The 17,302-nt window shown below is 39.6% G+C and overlaps 1 protein-coding gene across 2 annotated transcripts in view; it reads right to left on the reverse strand.

The window, feature by feature from the left end:
• The window catches only part of CFAP61 (cilia and flagella associated protein 61), a 290,588-nt gene that overhangs the window by 203,590 nt on the left and 69,696 nt on the right, over nt 1-17,302 (reverse strand).

Genomic DNA, 17,302 nt, shown 5'->3' on the forward strand with positions numbered 1-17,302 from the left:
GGGTTATCAGCTTCCTCGATGGTGGGCTTTGAAATGATCTGCAGGCAGAAGGTGGAAAAGGCCACAGTGAGTTACATCAGAGTTAGCTGAATGCCAAGGTTTAGCACAAGGGCTGCTTTCTCTTTGTTTGGAAAGACTGTGAACTCATGTTCTGCCAGCGGTCACAATGCTCACTTTTTATTTTGTAATAGAAATTATTTTCAAGAAGAACTGGAGCTGAGCATTGGTGTTTCAGTAAGTTCTGGAAAGTCAATAATCAGGGTAGCTTAGGCTTCATGTATTTAACCTTTACTAAAAATTACAGAAGAAAAAAAATTTCCCATTTTGTCTAAAAAGGTCTTTCTCCCTCCTCCTCCCCTCCTTTCTTTCTCTTTTGAAATCTCTCCGTGCCTAAAGAGGGCGACCTGGGAGAAGATAACATCATTGGAGGATGTCCTCTCTTTTGTGCCTCACCTAGTGTCTGCCCTGCTGGGGGTTCTCAGCCATGACATTTGCTCTCAGCCTTTGGGCCTCAGCTCAGAGCAGCCCTAGGATGCCCTGCTCATAGCTGCCCTTCCCCAGAAGTGCTGCCATAGATGCAGGAGGGACCCTGGGCCCGCTGAAGGCTCCAGAGACTGCTGCTGCCACCGCGAGTGTGGGCATGCTGCTCTGCCTTCTTGTTTTCAAGCATCACATCAGACACTGCAGGGCCAGAGCAGCCAGGATCCTCTCTGCTTCCTCCTCTCCCATGGTGTTCTTCTAGTGCCAGCTACGACAATGGCCCCTGCAGATGCCTCTCAACCCCAAATATCTGGGTCGCTAATATGTTACGCCTACTTTGGCAAAGATATAGGTAAGTGAATGAAATTCTAAGAGACAAATGAGATGCCCAGGGAAGTGTAAATGGCATAGTTGGAGAGGTACATAATGTTGAAGGCACAATGAGACAGAGAGTCACATCCTAGCATGAAAAAGCAGCTTTTTTGGCATGAAGAGAAAATGTCCTGAGAAGAGAGGGTAAAGCACTTAGAATCCCTCTTCTGAAGAAAGATGCTTTGAGGAAAACAAAAACTGTCGTATCTCTAGCTCGTGATATGTCCTGCACCCTGCAGAATTTTCCAAATAAGACTATCTGGGGTTTCTAGCATTCTCATCATGACAAGAGCAGCATATTTTTTAGCTAATTAACTTTGTTGTTGAGATTAACACACATATGAAAAGTGTACAGCTCAGGGAATTTCTACATGTATCTATTCTTGAATAACAACCACCTATAAAAATACATAAAACTGGCTGGTCACAGTGGCTCACATCTGTAATCCCAGCACTTTAGGAGGCCAAGGCAGTTGGATTACCTGAGGTCAGGAGTTCAAGCCCAGCCTGATGAAACCCTGTCTCTACTAAAAATACAAAAAAGTAGCCAGGCATGGTGGTGCACACCTGTAATCCCAGCTACTCGGGAGAGGCAGGAGAATCACTTGAACCTGGGAGGCGGAGGTTGCAGTGAGTCAAGATTGTGCTACTGCACTACAGCCTAGATGACAGAGTAAGACTCCAACTCAAAAAAGAAAAAAGAAAAAAAAAAAAGGAAAAAAAAGAACATATAAAACATTTCTAGCACCCAGAAGTTTGCCTCATCTCCCCGTCCAGTCAATACTCCTCTCGAAGGTATTCGCTCTTCCAACTTTTACTATCATTGATTACTTTTGCTCAGCAGCAAACTTGTGAATTAAAAAAACTTATTATCAGTAATTACCTATTTCAATGTATTAAAAATATATTTCTTTCCCATTTTAAGTTTGAAGAACTACAAAAAATGCAACTAAAAGTAGACATTCGCTGTGCATGCTTCTTTTATCATTAGGAAAAGATTATTAAAAAGTTAAAAGTCTTAAAGACTGGATTAGATTTTCAGTAAACTAATAATCCTGGTGACTTAACTGCCAATCATTTGATGTTCGTGAGACAGTTACCAACTACAAAGACTAATTGCCGTGACTAAACTGTTGTGAGGTGTTGCAGTTGATTATTAAGTAGCTGCCACGTTCATCCCTAGAGGTGACTGCATTTCAGAACTGGGCAAGGTGAAGCTGGATCTCTCTCCAGTGTCTCTGGGGTCTTACGAAGTTTAATGAGTGAATGTTCATAATGCCCCTTGAGATCCTCAAATGTGAGGTGCTATCCTGGGGAAAGCTGAGGCAGTGGTATTATGTAACACATGACTAAAAATATTACTGAAGCTGCAGATTTAATTGTTATTTTATGGAGTATACCATCTAAGTAATTTAGAAGTCATGAACTATTGGTTTACTCTAGTGGGCGTAAAGGCACAATTTGTCAGGACTTTCTTTCTAAGTGAGACTGCTTGTCTGAAGCAGGTTTACCATGAAGCTAATAAAGCTAGAGGTTCGGGCATCTTCCCAGCACAGGTCCCTCCAAGGCACAGCATCTAATGCTGCATTCATCATTTTGCATTACTATCCTTAAAAAGGGCTCCTGAATGGGTCAGACTTTAGGTCCCACAAGACTCTGGATCTACCCTGCTCCTTATCTAATAGGAATAATCCATACAGAGTGTAAAATAATAATACATGTTGAGGGCTTCAGGAATAAATAATAATATAATTTTGTGCTTTTTACATTTATTTTAAATATCCATCAAAAATCTTAATTTTTGTGTGATGAAATAAATTGATTCTAAAAGAGCAAATATGGAGAAACAGTAAGCAAAAATTTAAGAAAGATGAACAAAAAGAGGGCCATATTCCCAAATGAATATTAAGACATTATAAAGACATAGTTATTAAAACAGAGAGTTACTGGGGCAAGAACAGAACAGAATGAAAGCCAGAAATAGACCTAGACAGTTATGAAATGTTGATATATGATGAAAGTGGCATTTCAAATTAGGGGGGAAAGAACAAACTGTATAACAAATAGTGTTGGAGGAGGTGAAGCAAAATGGTCAAATAGAAGCTCCCACCGATCATCCTCTCCGCAGGAACACAAAATTTAACAATTACATACACAACAAAGCACCGTCATAAGAACCAAAAATCAGGGGAGCGATCGCAGTATCTGGTTTTTCACTTCATGTAACTGAAAGAGGCACTGAAGAGGGCAGGAAAAGCAGTCTTGAATTGCCAACACTAACTTTTCCCCGTTCCCCTGGCAGTAGCCATGTGCTGTGGAAAATCTGTACACTCGGGGAGAGAAAGTGCAGTGATTGTGGGACTTTGCAATGGAATGCAGTGCTGTCAACACCAGGCAGAACTCAGCTGGCACCCCGAGAGGGAGCATTTGCATCTGCCCTAGCCAGAGGGGAATCACCCATCCTGGTGGTTGGAACCTGAGTTCTGGCAAGCCTTGCCACCACAGGCAAAAGTGCTCTGGGGTCCTACATAAACTTGAAAGGCTGTTTAGGCCACAAGGACTGAGCTACCAGACTTAGGGGACATGCAACCTAGTAAAACACCAGCTGGATGTGCTAAAAGAGTGTTTGCGTTACCCCACCCCAATCCCAGGCACCGCAGCTTGCAGCTCCAAAAGAGACTCCAACTCCTTCCTTCCGCTTGAAAAGAGGAGAGGGGAGTGAAGAGGACTTTGTCTTGTAACTTGGATACCAGCTCAGCCACAGTAGGATAGGGAACCTGGCAGAGTCACAAGGTCCCTATTCCAGGCCCTGGCTCCTGGATGACATTTCTAGACACATCCTGGACTGGAAGGGAAGCTGCTGCCTTGACATGAAGGACCCAGTCCTAGTAGGATTCATCACGTGCTGACTAAAGAGCCCCTGGGCCCTGAATAATCAGCAGCAGTAGCCACGTAGTACTCGCCATGGACCTTTGGTGAGACTAAGAGCTGTGCTGACTTCAGGGGTGACCAGCACATTCTCAGCTGTAGTGGCTACGAGAGACCACTTCTGCTTGAGAAAAGCAGAGGAAAGGGTAAAGGGGACTTTGTCTTGAGCTTGGGTGCCAGCTTGGCCACAGTGGGGAGGAGCACCAAACAGGCTCTTAGGGTCCCTAATTCCAGGCTTTGGCTCTTGAATGGCATCTCTGGACCACCATGGGCCAGTGGAAGAGCCCACTGCCCTGAAGGGTGAGTCCCAGGCCTGAAAGCATTCACCACAAGCTGACAGAAGAGCCCCTGGGCCTTAAGTGAACATCAGCAGTGCCCTGGTCGTACCCCTGTGGCCTGCGGTGGTGGTGGGCATAGGGAGAGACTCCTTTGCATGGGAAAAGGGGAGGGAAGAGTGGAAAGTACTTTGCCTAGTGCTGTCAGAGTCAGCTCAGCTGCAGTAGAATAGAGCACCAGGTAGATTTGTAAGGTTTCCTACTCCTGACCCTGGCTCCCAGACAGCATCTCTGGACCTCCGTAGAGCCGGGGAACTTGTTGCCCTTCAGGGAAGGCCACAGGCCTGGGTGGTTTCATCACCTGCTTATTGCAGAGCCCTAGGGCCTTGAGAGAATGTAGGCAGCGGCCAGGTAGCGGTTACAGTGGGCCTTGGGCAAGACCCAGTGCTGTGCTGGCTTAAGGTTTGACCCTGTGCAGTCACAGTGGTGGTGGCCACAAGGGTGCTTTGTGTCACCCCTCCCCCAGCTTCAGGTGGCTCAACACAGAGAGAGAGACTCCATTTGTTTGAGAGAAAGTAAAGGAAGAGAGTAAGAGTCTCTGCCTGTTAATCCAGAGCATTCTTCTGGATCTTATCCAAGACCACCAAGGTGGTACCTCTACAAGTCTACCAGAACCAAAATGTTACTGGGCTCTGAGTACACCCCTAATGCAGATACAGATGCAGTGACCAAAAACTTAGTTCACAACATCCAAGTTCCTTTGAACACCTGGAAAGCCTTCCCAAGAAGGACAAGTACAAACAAGTCCAGATTGCAAAGACTATAATAAATATCTAACTCTTCCGTGCCCAGACACTGACAAACATCCACCTGCATTAAACCTATCCAGGAAAACATAACTTCGCCAAACTAACTAAATAAGGCACCAAGGACCAATCTCAGATGGAGAATTCAAAATAGCTGTTTTGAGGAAAACTCAAAGAAATTCTAGATAACACAGAGAAGGAATTCAAATCCTATCAAATAAATTTAACAAATAATTTGAAATAATTTTAAAAATAATGCAGAAATTCTGGAGGTGAAAAATGCAACTGACATAATGAAAAATGTATCAAGAGTCTCTTAATTGTAGAATTGATCAAGCAAAAGAAAGAATTAGTAAGCTTGAAAAAAGGCTATTTGAAAATATACAGAGGACACAAAAGAAAAAAGAATAAAAAAGAAGGAAGCACGCTTACAGGATCTAGAAAAATAGCCTCAAAGGGACAAATCTAAGAGTTATCACCCTTAAAGAAAAGGTGGAGAAAGAGAGAGGGATACAAGTTTATTCAAGGGGATAGTAACAGAGAACGTCCCAAACCTAGAGAAAGATATCAATATTCCAGTCTAAGAAGTATAAACACCAAGTAGATTTAACCCAAAGAAGACTACCTCAAGGCATTCAATAATCAAACTCCCAAAGGTCAAGGGTAAAAAAAGGGACCCTAAAAGCATCAAGAGAAAAAAGAAAACAAATAATATACAAAGCAGCTCCAATACGTCTGGCAGCAGACTTTTCAGTGGATACCTTGCAGGCCAAGCAAGAGTGGCATAACATATTTAAAGTGCTGAAGAAAAAAAAAAACTCTTACCCTAGAATAGTATATCTGGCAAAAATATCCTTCAAACGTGAAAGAGTAATAAAGACTTTCCCAGACAAAAGATATTTCATCAATACCAGACCAGTCCTACAAGAAATGTTAAAGGAAGTTCTTCAATCTGAGAGAAAAGCACATTAATAAGCAATAAGAAACCATCTGAAGGTACAAAACTCATTGGTAATAGCAAATACACAGAGAAGCACAGACTATTACAACACTGTAATTATATTATGCAAACTACTCATATATTAAGTAGAAAGATGAAAAGATGATCATAAATAATAACTACAATGTTTCAAGATATAGTACAATAGGATATAAATAGAAACAACAAGAAAGCCAGGAGACAAAGTGTAGAGTTTTTTAGTTTTATTTTTGCTTGTTAGTTGCTGTTTGTTTATGCAATCACTGTTAAGTTGTCATCAGTTTAAAATAATGGGTTATATTATTTTCAAGCCTCATGGTACCCTCAAATCTAAAAACATACAATGGATATACAAAAAAATAAAAAGCAAAAAGTTAACATTGAGCACAGACAATTCTTTCAAGGAGTTTTTTCTGAAGAGTGAATAAGTCCTTATTTCTTGACATGTTTTTATGCCTTGGTTGGCCTCATTCCCTTTTGTCTTCATAATTGTGCTAGTTTCCTGTTGCTGCTGTAAAAAATTACCACTCACTTAGTGGCTTAAAACAACAGTAATTTATTCTCTCACAATTCTAGAGATAAGAAGTTGGAAATCAGTACCCCTGGGCTGAAATCAAGGTGTCAGCAGGCCTATGCTCACTCCAGAGGCTCTAGGGGAGAACCCGTTCCTTGTTTCTTCCAGTTTCTGTTGACTTTGGCATTCCTTGACTCGTTATGCCATTCCAATGTGATTCCATAATCACACTGCCTTTTCCTTTTCTGTCTTTATAATCTCCCTCTGTCTCTCCCTAATCACAGGATGCCTATGATAGCATTTAAGGCCCCATAGATAATCCAGGATAAACTCCTCATCTCAAGATCCTTAATCGCAACTACAGAGACCTTTCAAAAAAAAAAAAAAAAAAGGTAACATTTACAGGTTCCAGAGATTATACAAGGGTGTCTTTAGTGAGGCCATTCTTCTCTCTACTTTAATAGGCACCTGTGGCTGACTGAATGCAGGGTATTTATCCAAATGCTTACTAGGAAGGTCAAACTCTCTACCTGTCCAAATCAGAAATGTTATCATCTCAGCAACTTCATCAAATAATCCATTCACTCTTATTAATCTCATCTCACAAAATGGTTCCACCATCTACCCAGTTTCTGAAATCATCCTTGATAGTCCCCTTTTCCACAACCTCCTTTCCCTATATCCAATAAAATATCAAGTTCCATTAATTCTCTAAAATATCTCCCAGGTCTATTCCACAGTTACTGTTCTGGTTCAATCCCTCCTCATCTCCTTCCTGGACACCACAGTGGCCTTTGTAGAGTCTTCCTGTGAACTAGAAACTGACCATGTAATGCTTTCTAATTAAATATTTCCAATGGTTCATCATCACATATTACCAATGTAATAGAATAGAATCTAAACTCTCTTGCAAGGCATGCAAGGCCTTGATTGCCTGGCCTCAGTTCTCCTGTCCTGCTTTGTCTCCTGCCACTCCCTCACTTGATGCTCCAGCAACACTGAACTTGTACTTTCCCGCAATAAGCCATGGTCTTGAATATCTCCTTATTCTACACTCTTTGATATCACTGCTAGGAAAATCTTTCTGCTTATTCACCTAGAAAGCTCCAATTTGCTTTGAAGTTTTACTCAAAAGCTTTGAGGTCTACAAAGTCTATGTGGAGGCTATGAAGTCTATGTGGATGCTCTCAAGATGATTTAGGTGTAATTCTGCTCTGGTCCCACCACAATCTTCTATCCTTCAAGACAATTATGTTATTGTAAAGTTGGTTGTCTTGCATGTTTATCTTGTCATCAGCTGGTACTGGACTCACTACATACTAGACTATGTTCCTAAAGACTAGCATATGGGATGCACTCAGTATTTGTTTAATGACTGAATGAACAGCAAGAGGTTGATAATAAAGTCCACAATGATACAAAGAAAGGTATTAGCAGGTTGCAAGAAAGAAGAACAAAGGGCTTTTCTCACATTTTTCAATGAAACTCCTCCTACTTGGGATGTGGCGTACACTCCAGGCCATCCAGTACAATACACTTGAGCTTAATATATAGACAATTCCCAAATCACTGTCTTGAGATGAGACTTGAGATGAGGTCTTAGCCTCCTCCAGGAAAAGATACCATTTCCCTATTCTCATTGTATCACAAATCAGGGGACCAATCTTACATTGAAGTTTGTCTCTCCTTAAGAAGGCCATGACAAAAGTCTTCAGCATTCTTCTTTTTGTGTGTGAACATGGATTGCAATGATGAGTCTGATTCTTTATATTCCCTGTTTTTAGGCCCTTTGCCCCATGTAGTCCCCTCTCACTCTGATTCTGGATTTAATCATGTAACCTGCTTGGACAAGTGACATATGTTAGTTCAAAGCCTAAGCCTTCTGAGGTCTTGTATGTTCCCATTTGCTCTCTTGTGCCTCTACCCTCTCCATGAGAACCTGCACAAGATAGCCTCCTAAAGGATGAGAGGGACATGGAACAGAGCCAACGCCTGACTAGATCAGCTGTCAGCCAAAATACTCCAAGACATGTGAGTAGACCCAGCCAAGATTAGCAGAGCTGCCTAGCTGACACCAAATGCATGAACAATACATGCTAATTGTGGTATGCCACTGTAGTTTTGTAGTTGTTTGTTAGTAGCATTACTGTGGCAAAGGATTATTGATGCAGTTGCACGAAGTAATAGAATCACCAAAATCCTGAAGCTGATTCTTTGAAAATACCAATTAAATTAACATATCACTGGTGATATTAAGGAAGAATAAAACACCAATAAATGGTACCATAAATGAAACACATGAATATAAAGGACATGTAGAAAGTAAGATGGTAGATAAAAACCCATAAGAACATTAAACGTAAATGGACTAAATACTTTCATTAAAAGACAGTAATTATGACACTAAATTAAAAACAAAGCCAACCAAACTCAATGCTGTTTATGGGCAACACATCCAAAATATAAGAAAATAGAAAGGGTAAAAATAGAGAGACAGAAAAAAATGTGGCATGTAAGTGAAAATCAAAGAAAGCTGATGTGGCCATATTAAAATCAGAAAAAGCAGACTTCAAGATAAAAACATCACTAAAGAAGGAAACTTCATAATTGATAAAAATTTCAAGGAAGATATAATAATTTAAAAATTATGCATTAAATAACATAGACTCCAAATATATAATGAAAAAAATGACAGACAGCCTATGAGTAGGAGACAGTAAATCCATAATCAAAGCAGGAGATTTTAACACACCTCTCATGAATTGCTCAAAAAAGTGATAATATCAATAAGGATAAAATATTTGACAACATTATTAGCAAACATGATTGATTTATACAGAACACTGAACCTAAAAATTATGGGATCCACACTATTTTCATGGACTCAAGGAATCTTTACAAAAATGGACCACATTCCTAACAAAGTTGGAAGAATTAAAAACACACACAGTAGGTTCTCTGACTGCAATGCAATTAAATTAAAGCCTAGTAAAAAACAAAACAAAACAAAAAACAAGGATATCCTGGATGGATAAAGAAAATGTGGCATATATATAAAATGTACTATTACTATTCAGCTTTTAAAAGGAAGGAAAATCTGCAATTTTTATATATTTATATATTGCAAAAATCTGCAATATATAACAATATGGATGAAAGTTGAGGACACTATCTTATGTGAAATGAGCCAGGCATGGAACAAATAATACATAATTCCACTTTTATAAGGTATCTAAAATAGTGAAATTAATAGAAGCAGAGAGTAGAATGGTAGTTGCCAGGAGACTGAGGAGAGAGGAAAATGGGGAGTTGCTATTAAATAGGTATAAACTTTCATTTACACAAGATGAGTTAGTTCTAGAGAACTGCTGTACAACATCTACCTATAGTTAACAATTTTGCATTGAACACTTAAAAATTTGTTGAAAGAGTACCACAATTAAAAATGAAAAAAACAAGAACATTCCCATGTGTTTGTTAATAAATAACATTTTAAATAACTCATAAGTCAAAGAATATATAAAATGAAATTTCAAACATATTGATAATACATATATTAGTTACATAACAAAACTTGTGGGTTGCAGCTAAGACCAAGAATAGAAGGATATTTATAGTTTAAATACTTATATTAGTACAGAAGAAAAGCTGAAAAATCAATGAGTTAAAGAGTCCATTTAAAATATAAAAAAAACAAAAATCAAATAAGCCCAGGAATACAAAAAGGGAACTAATAAAGGAAATAACAGAAATAAACTTGGTTACAAACTATAGAGAAGGATCAAACAAGCCAAAAGTTGATTTTTTGAAAAGACTAATAAAATTGACAGTAAGACTGTTTAAGAAGAGAAAATGAACACAAATACTCATATCATGAAAACTGAAAAAGGCAACATTACTACTTTGAACATTAAAAGCAGAATAAGAGAAAAATGAAAATGGCTTCAACTTTATCCTAATGCATTTGAAAATGTAAAGAAAATGTATATATTCATATAAAAATTATGAACTACCAAATATAACAAATAGTTATATAACAATTTAAATTATAAACTGCAATTAAAAACCTTCCCACAAAAACTTCAGGTTGCAAAATGGCAGTGTAGAAGCAGGCTGGCTTCACTCCTCCTCCTCACCCACAGAAAACCAAAAACAAATACACAGGACCCAGATTATCACCAGCAACATCCCAGAACTCAAAAATGAGAAAGAGACAGTTCCCAGAGCCACAGAGAAGTGGAAAAACTGAGTAGATGGTAAGAGAATCAGACTTCTATATCTATGACACACTTTCCCCCAATCTGCCCAGCTACAAGTATGTGGAAAATTTCCCTCAACTCACAGTTTTCTACACAGCAAACAGTGATATTGAGGTGGACAATCAGCTTCCCTGCCATCTTGAGTTCCCTGGCAGGAGATATGTTCCTGCCTCAACTCATGGAAGGCATCAGGAGTACTTGAAGAAAGAAATATCCATCCCTAAGGACAGCCAGAAACAAAGTGGGGAGGTGGGACTATCATCCTCAGCCATGGAAATTCTGCTCTGTAACTCAAAGGAGACTCCAAATTAGCATGGCAGATCAGCAGCACCAAACTGTAGATTTATTCCATGGTCCCCTGGGCATGAACCCCTAGCTAGCCTTCCCACACTACTGGGATATCCCTTTGGGACCTCCTCCATTCAGGATGGGTGGCACTCTGACTGCTTACTAGAATTGATGCAAACCTGGGCTTAAAGGGCCATCTAGTGCCAAAAAGGAAGCAGCTACCTAGCAGAGGGGGGGAAAAAAACAAAATCAACAGGTAAATTACAAAGAATCTGTAAGCAAATATCCCAATAAAAAACAAGCCAGAGGGAGAATGGAACAAATAACTTCAATTGTCCTTCAATTAAACTGTCCTTCAATGCAGGATATAAACACACACCACAAGAAACATCAGGAAACATGGAACTATGGTCTTCTCAAATTGACAAAGCAAGGAGCCAGTGACTGACCCTAATAAGATGGCAATATGTGAGCTCTATGACCAAAAATTCAAAATAGCAGTTTTAAAGAAACTCAGTGATCTTTTTTTTTTTTTTTCTTTCTGAGACAGAGTCTCGCCCTGTGGCCCAGGCTGGAGTACATTGGCGTGATCTCAGCTCACTGCAACCTCTGCCTCCCAGGTTCAAGCAATTCTCCTGCCTCAGCCTCCTGAGTAGCTGGGATTAGAGGCACGCACTACCACGCCCGGCTAATTTTTTGTATCTTTAGTAGGGATGAGGTTTCACCATGTTGGCCAGGTTGGTCTCAAACTCCTGACCTCGTGATCCACCTGCCTCAGCCTCCCAAAGTGCTGGGATTACAGGCATGAGCCAACACACCCGGCCACTCAGTGATCTTTAAGATAACACAAAAAAGCAATTCATAAATTTATCAGATAAATTTAACAAAATAATTGAAATAACAATTAAAAAAATCAAGCAGCTATCTTGGAACTGACAAACACATTTGCTACTGAAAATGTAGCAAAGAAACTGAAAAAAATCACTGGAGGCCCTCAAGAGCAGAATGGATCAAGCAGAGGAAAGAATCAGTGAGCTCAAAGACAGGCTACTTGAAAATACATAATCAGAGGACAAAAAAGAAAAAAGAATGATAACTAACAAAGACTGTCTATAAGATACAGAAAATTACCTAAAAAAAACAAGTCTAAGAATTACTAGTGTTCAAGAAGTTGAGCAATAGGGGTAGAAAGCTTATTTAAAAAAAAAAGAAAAAAAAAAAAAACTTTCCAAACTTGAGAAATAGATAAATATCCAGGTAAAGGAAGATGAGAGAGCATCAAATAGATTTGACTCAAATAAGACTCCCCCAAGGCATATAATAAACTGATCAAAAGTCAAGAACAAAGAGAGGATCCTAAAAGCAGCAAGGGAAAAGACGCAAGTACAGAGCTCCAACTCATCTGGCAACAGACTTCGTAACAGAAACCATACAGGGTAGGTGGGAGTGAGATGACATTTTCAAAATTGCTGAAATTAAAAAACGTTCTTTGGAGAATACTGTATCCAGCAAACTTGTCCTTTAAATATGAAGGAAAGATAAAAGTCTTTCCCAGATAAACAAAACTTGAGAGAATTTACCACAAACAGACCCATCTTACAAGAAATGTGAAAAGGAGTTCTTCAATCTGAAAGAAAATGAAACCAATGATTTGTGCAAAAAGAAAACAACATCTGAAGATATAAAACACACTGGTAAAATTAAGTACATGGACAAACCCAAAATACTCTAATACTGTACTTAGGGAGTGTAATCTATTCATAACTCTAGTATGACATCCAAAAGAAAAATCTGTCAAAAACAATAATAGTTATATCAACTTGTTAAGAGATAGACAATATAAAAATATGTAAATTGAGACAACCAAAAGTCAAAATCTTGGGGGATGGAGTTAAAGTATAAACCTTTTTCTAGATTTTTCTTTGATTTTATTTTTTGTGATTGAAGGTAAGCTGTCATCTTTTAAAAATAATGTGTTATTTCTATAAGGTGTTTTTCATAGGCCTCATGACAACTATAATGCAAAAACCTATCATAGATACACTAAAAATAAAAAGCAGAAGAGTAAGCAATAGTTTGGATCATCAGGGTGGATGGGAGGCAGGACTAGATTGCAGCTTCAACTCGGATGGATAAAGCACCGTGCAGAGGCTCGCGCTGTGAATTTTTAGCTCCAGATCAACAGCAAAAACAAACCAGCAATCCTGAGAGGACCCACAGACCCTCTGAAGGAAGCAGACTTCTCCTGCAGGACCTGGGAGACAGCCCAAATACTGTGAGTGGCCCAACTGCGAAAGTGGGAAAGGGAGATCCTCCTCTCCCAAACACACACCCCCATGGAAGAAAATGAAGGTCTGTTTGCAAGAGAAGTTTCCAACCTTGCTGGAAGCTGAGTCAATGTAGAAAGCTGAGTGAAATGCAGGGGTAGAGGAAGCAGTGGGAAAGGCCCTGGGAACTCACTGGGTCCCCAGGCAGGCCATTCCTGCCTGGCACCACAGGGATCCATCAGGAGGGCAGCCAGAGGAGCAGGGAAAAACACCACAAGAAGAAGGAAATCTCCAGCTGAAGTCTGTAACAATTTGAACTGGTGGTGAGAAGGCTTCTGGCCAGAACTCGGGCAGAGGGCATGAATCCAGTGTGCAGACTCCACAGATGGGGGAAGAACCAAGCCCTTTTCTTTCTCAGCTGGGAGGTGGGCAGCCTAGGGCAAGTTCTCAAGCCCAGCTCGCCCACCACATGGAAACAGACTATTGGGGGCACAATGGGAATGAGACCGGCCCTTTGGTTTGCATGGGAGCTAGGTGAGGCCTGTGACTGCCAGCTTTCCCTAACTTCCCTGACAACCTGCATGACTCACCAGAGGCAGCCATAATCCTCCTAGGTTTATGTGCAACATAACTCCACTTACCTGGGAACCTCACCCCCATCCCCCACAGCAGCCACAGCAAGACCCGCCCAAGGACAGTCTGAGCTCAGACACGCCTAGCCATGCCCCCTACCTGATGGTCCTTCCCTACCCACCCTGGTAGCTGAAGAAAAAGAGCATATAATTTGGGGAGTTCTAGGGCCCCACCCACCACCGGTTTCTCTCCATATTATCACAGCTGATGCTCTCTGGAAAGCGCCACCTCCTGACAGGAGGCCAACCAGAACAAAAATAGAGCATTGAATCACCAAAGCTAAAAACTCTCACAGAGTTCATTTCAACCACACCCCCTCCCACCCCCAACTGCCACCTCCACCGGAACAGGTGCTGGTATCCACTGCTGAAAGACCCACAGATGGTTCACATCGTAGGACTCTATCCAGACAACCCCCAGTACCAGCCCAGAGCCGGGCAGACTTGCTAGGTGGCTAGACCCAGAAGAGACATAACAATCACTGCAGTTCAGCTCACAGGAAGCCACATCCATAGGAAAAGGGGGAGAGTACTACATCAAAGGAACACCCTGTGGGACAAGAGAATCTGAAGAACAGCCTTCAGCCCTAGACTTTTCCTCTGACACAGACTACCCAAATAAGAAGGAACCAGAAAACCAACTCTGGTAATATGACAAAAACAAGGCTCTTTAGCAACCCCCAAAAAATCACACTAGTTCACCAGCAATGGATCCAAACCAGGAATAAATCCCTGATTTACCTGAAACAGATTTCAGAAGGCTAGTTATTAAGCTAATCAGGAAGGCACCAGGAAAAGGTGAAGCCCAATGCAAGGAAATCCAAAAAACGATACAAGAAGTGAAGGGAGAAATATTCAAGGAAATAGATAACATAAATAAAAAACAATAAAACACTCAGGGAAGGTTGGACACACTTATAGAAATGTAAAATGCTCTGGTAAGTCTCAGCAATATGATTGGACAGTAGAAGAAAGAAATTCAGAGTTCAAAGACAAAATCTTTGAATTAACCCAATCCAACAAAAACAAAGAAAAAAGAATAATAAAATATGAACAAAGCCTCCAAGAAGTCTGGGATTATGTTAAATGACCAAACCCAAGAATCATCAGTATTCCTGAGGAAGAAGAGAAATCTAAAATTTGGAAAACATATTTGGGGAAAAAATCAAGGAAAACTTCCCCAGCCTTGCTAGAAACCTGGACATCCAAATATAAGAAGCACAAAGAACACCTGGGAAATTCATCACAAAAAGATCATCGCCTAGGCAAACTGTCATCAGGTTATCCAAAGTTAAGATGAAGGAAAGAATCTTAAGAGCTGTGAGACAAAAGTACCAGAGAGCCTATATAGGAAAACCTATCAGACTAACAGCAGATTTCTCAGCAGAAACCCTATAAGCTAGAAGGGATTAGGGCCCTATCTTCAGCCTCCTTAAACAAAACAATTATCAGCCAAGGATTTCGTATCCAGAGAAACTAAGCATCAGATATGAAGGAAAGATACAGTCTTTTTCAAACAAATGCTGAGAGAATTCGCCACTACCAAGTCTCCACTATAAGATCTGCTAAAAGGAGCTCTGAATCTTAAAACAAATACTGGAAACACATCAAAACAGAATCTCTTTAAAGCATAAATCACACAGGACCTATAAAACAAAAATACATGTTAAAAAGCAAAAACAAAAACAAGGAACACAGGCAACAAATAGCATGACGAATGCAATGGTACCTCACATCTCAATACTAACATTAAATGTAAATGGCCTAAATGTTCCACTTAAGATACAGAACTGGAGAATTGGTAAGAACTTACCAAACATCTGCTGCCTTCAGGAGACTCACCTGACACATAAGGACTCGCATAAACCTAAAGTAAAGGGGTGGAAAAAGGCATTTCATGCAAATGGACACCAAAAGCAAGCAGGGGTAGCTATTCTTCTATCAGACAAAACAAACTTTAAAGCAACAGCAGTTAAAAGAGACAAAGAGGGGCATTATATAATGGTAAAAGGCCTTGTTCAGCAGGAAAATATCACAATCCTAAACATATATGCACTTACCACTGGAGATCCCAAATTTACTAATTACTAATAGACCTAAGAAATGAGATAGACAGCAACACAATAGCAGTGGGGGACTTCAGTACTCCACTGATAGCACTAGACAGGTCATCAAGACAGAAAGTCAACAAAGAAGCAATGGATTTAACTTATATCTTAGAACAAATGAACTTAACAGATATATACAGAATATTTCATCCAACAACTATAGAAAACACACTCTATTCAACAGCACATGGAACTTTCTCCAACATAGACCATCTGATAGGCCATAAAAGGAGCTTCAATAAATTTAAGAAAATTAAAATTACATCAAGCACTCTCTCAGACCACAGTGGGATAAAACTTTAATTCCAAAAGTAACCTTCAAAACCATGCAAATATATGGAAATTAAATAAACTGCTCCTGAATGAACATTGCATCAAAAATGAAATCAAGATGGAAATAAAAAAATTCTTTGAACTGAATGACAATAATGACACAACCTATTAAAACCTCTGGGATACAGCAAAGGTGGTGCTAAGAGGAAAGTTCACACCCTTAAACACCTACATCAAAAAGACTGAAAGAGCACAAACTGACATTCTAAGGTCACACGTCAAGGAACTAGAGAAAGAAGAACAAACCAAACCCAAACCCAGCAGAAGAAAGGAAATAACCAAGACAAGAGCAGAACTAAATGAAATTGAAACAAAAAAAAAATACAAAAAATAAATGAAACAATAAGATGGTTCATAAAATTGATAGACCATTAGCAAGATTAACCAAGAAAAGAAGAGAAAATATCCAAATAACCTCATTAAGAAATGAAACAGGAGATATTACAGCTGACACCAATGACATACAAAAGATCACTCAAGGCTACTATGAACACCTTTATACACATAAACCAGAAAACCTAGAAGAGATGGATAAATTCCTGGAAAAACAAAACCCTCCTAGCTTAAATCAGGAAGAATTAGATATCCTAAGTAGACCAATAATAAGCAGCGATATTGAAATGGTAATTTAAAAATTATCAACAAAAAAAAGTCCAGGACCAGACGGATTCACAGCAGAATTCTGCCAGACATTCAAAGAAGAATTGGTATCAATCTTTCTGACACTATTCCACAAGATAGAGAAAGAAAGAACCCTCCCTAATTCATTCTATGAAGCCAGCATCCCCCTAATATCAAAACTAGGAAAGGACATAACCAAAAAAGAAAACTACAGACCAATATCCTTGATGAACATAGATGCTAAAATCCTTAACAAAAAAACTAGCTAACCAAATTCAACAACGTATCAAAAAGATAATCCACCATGAACAAATGGGTTTCATACCAGGGATGCAGGGATGGTTTATCATATGCAAGTCAATAAATGTGATACATCACATAAACAGAATTAAAAACAAAAATCGTATGATCATCTCAATAGATGCAGAAAAAGCATTTGA

This window comes from Macaca mulatta, chromosome 10, assembly GCF_049350105.2.
Source record: "Macaca mulatta isolate MMU2019108-1 chromosome 10, T2T-MMU8v2.0, whole genome shotgun sequence".
Lineage (NCBI taxonomy): Eukaryota > Metazoa > Chordata > Mammalia > Primates > Cercopithecidae > Macaca > Macaca mulatta.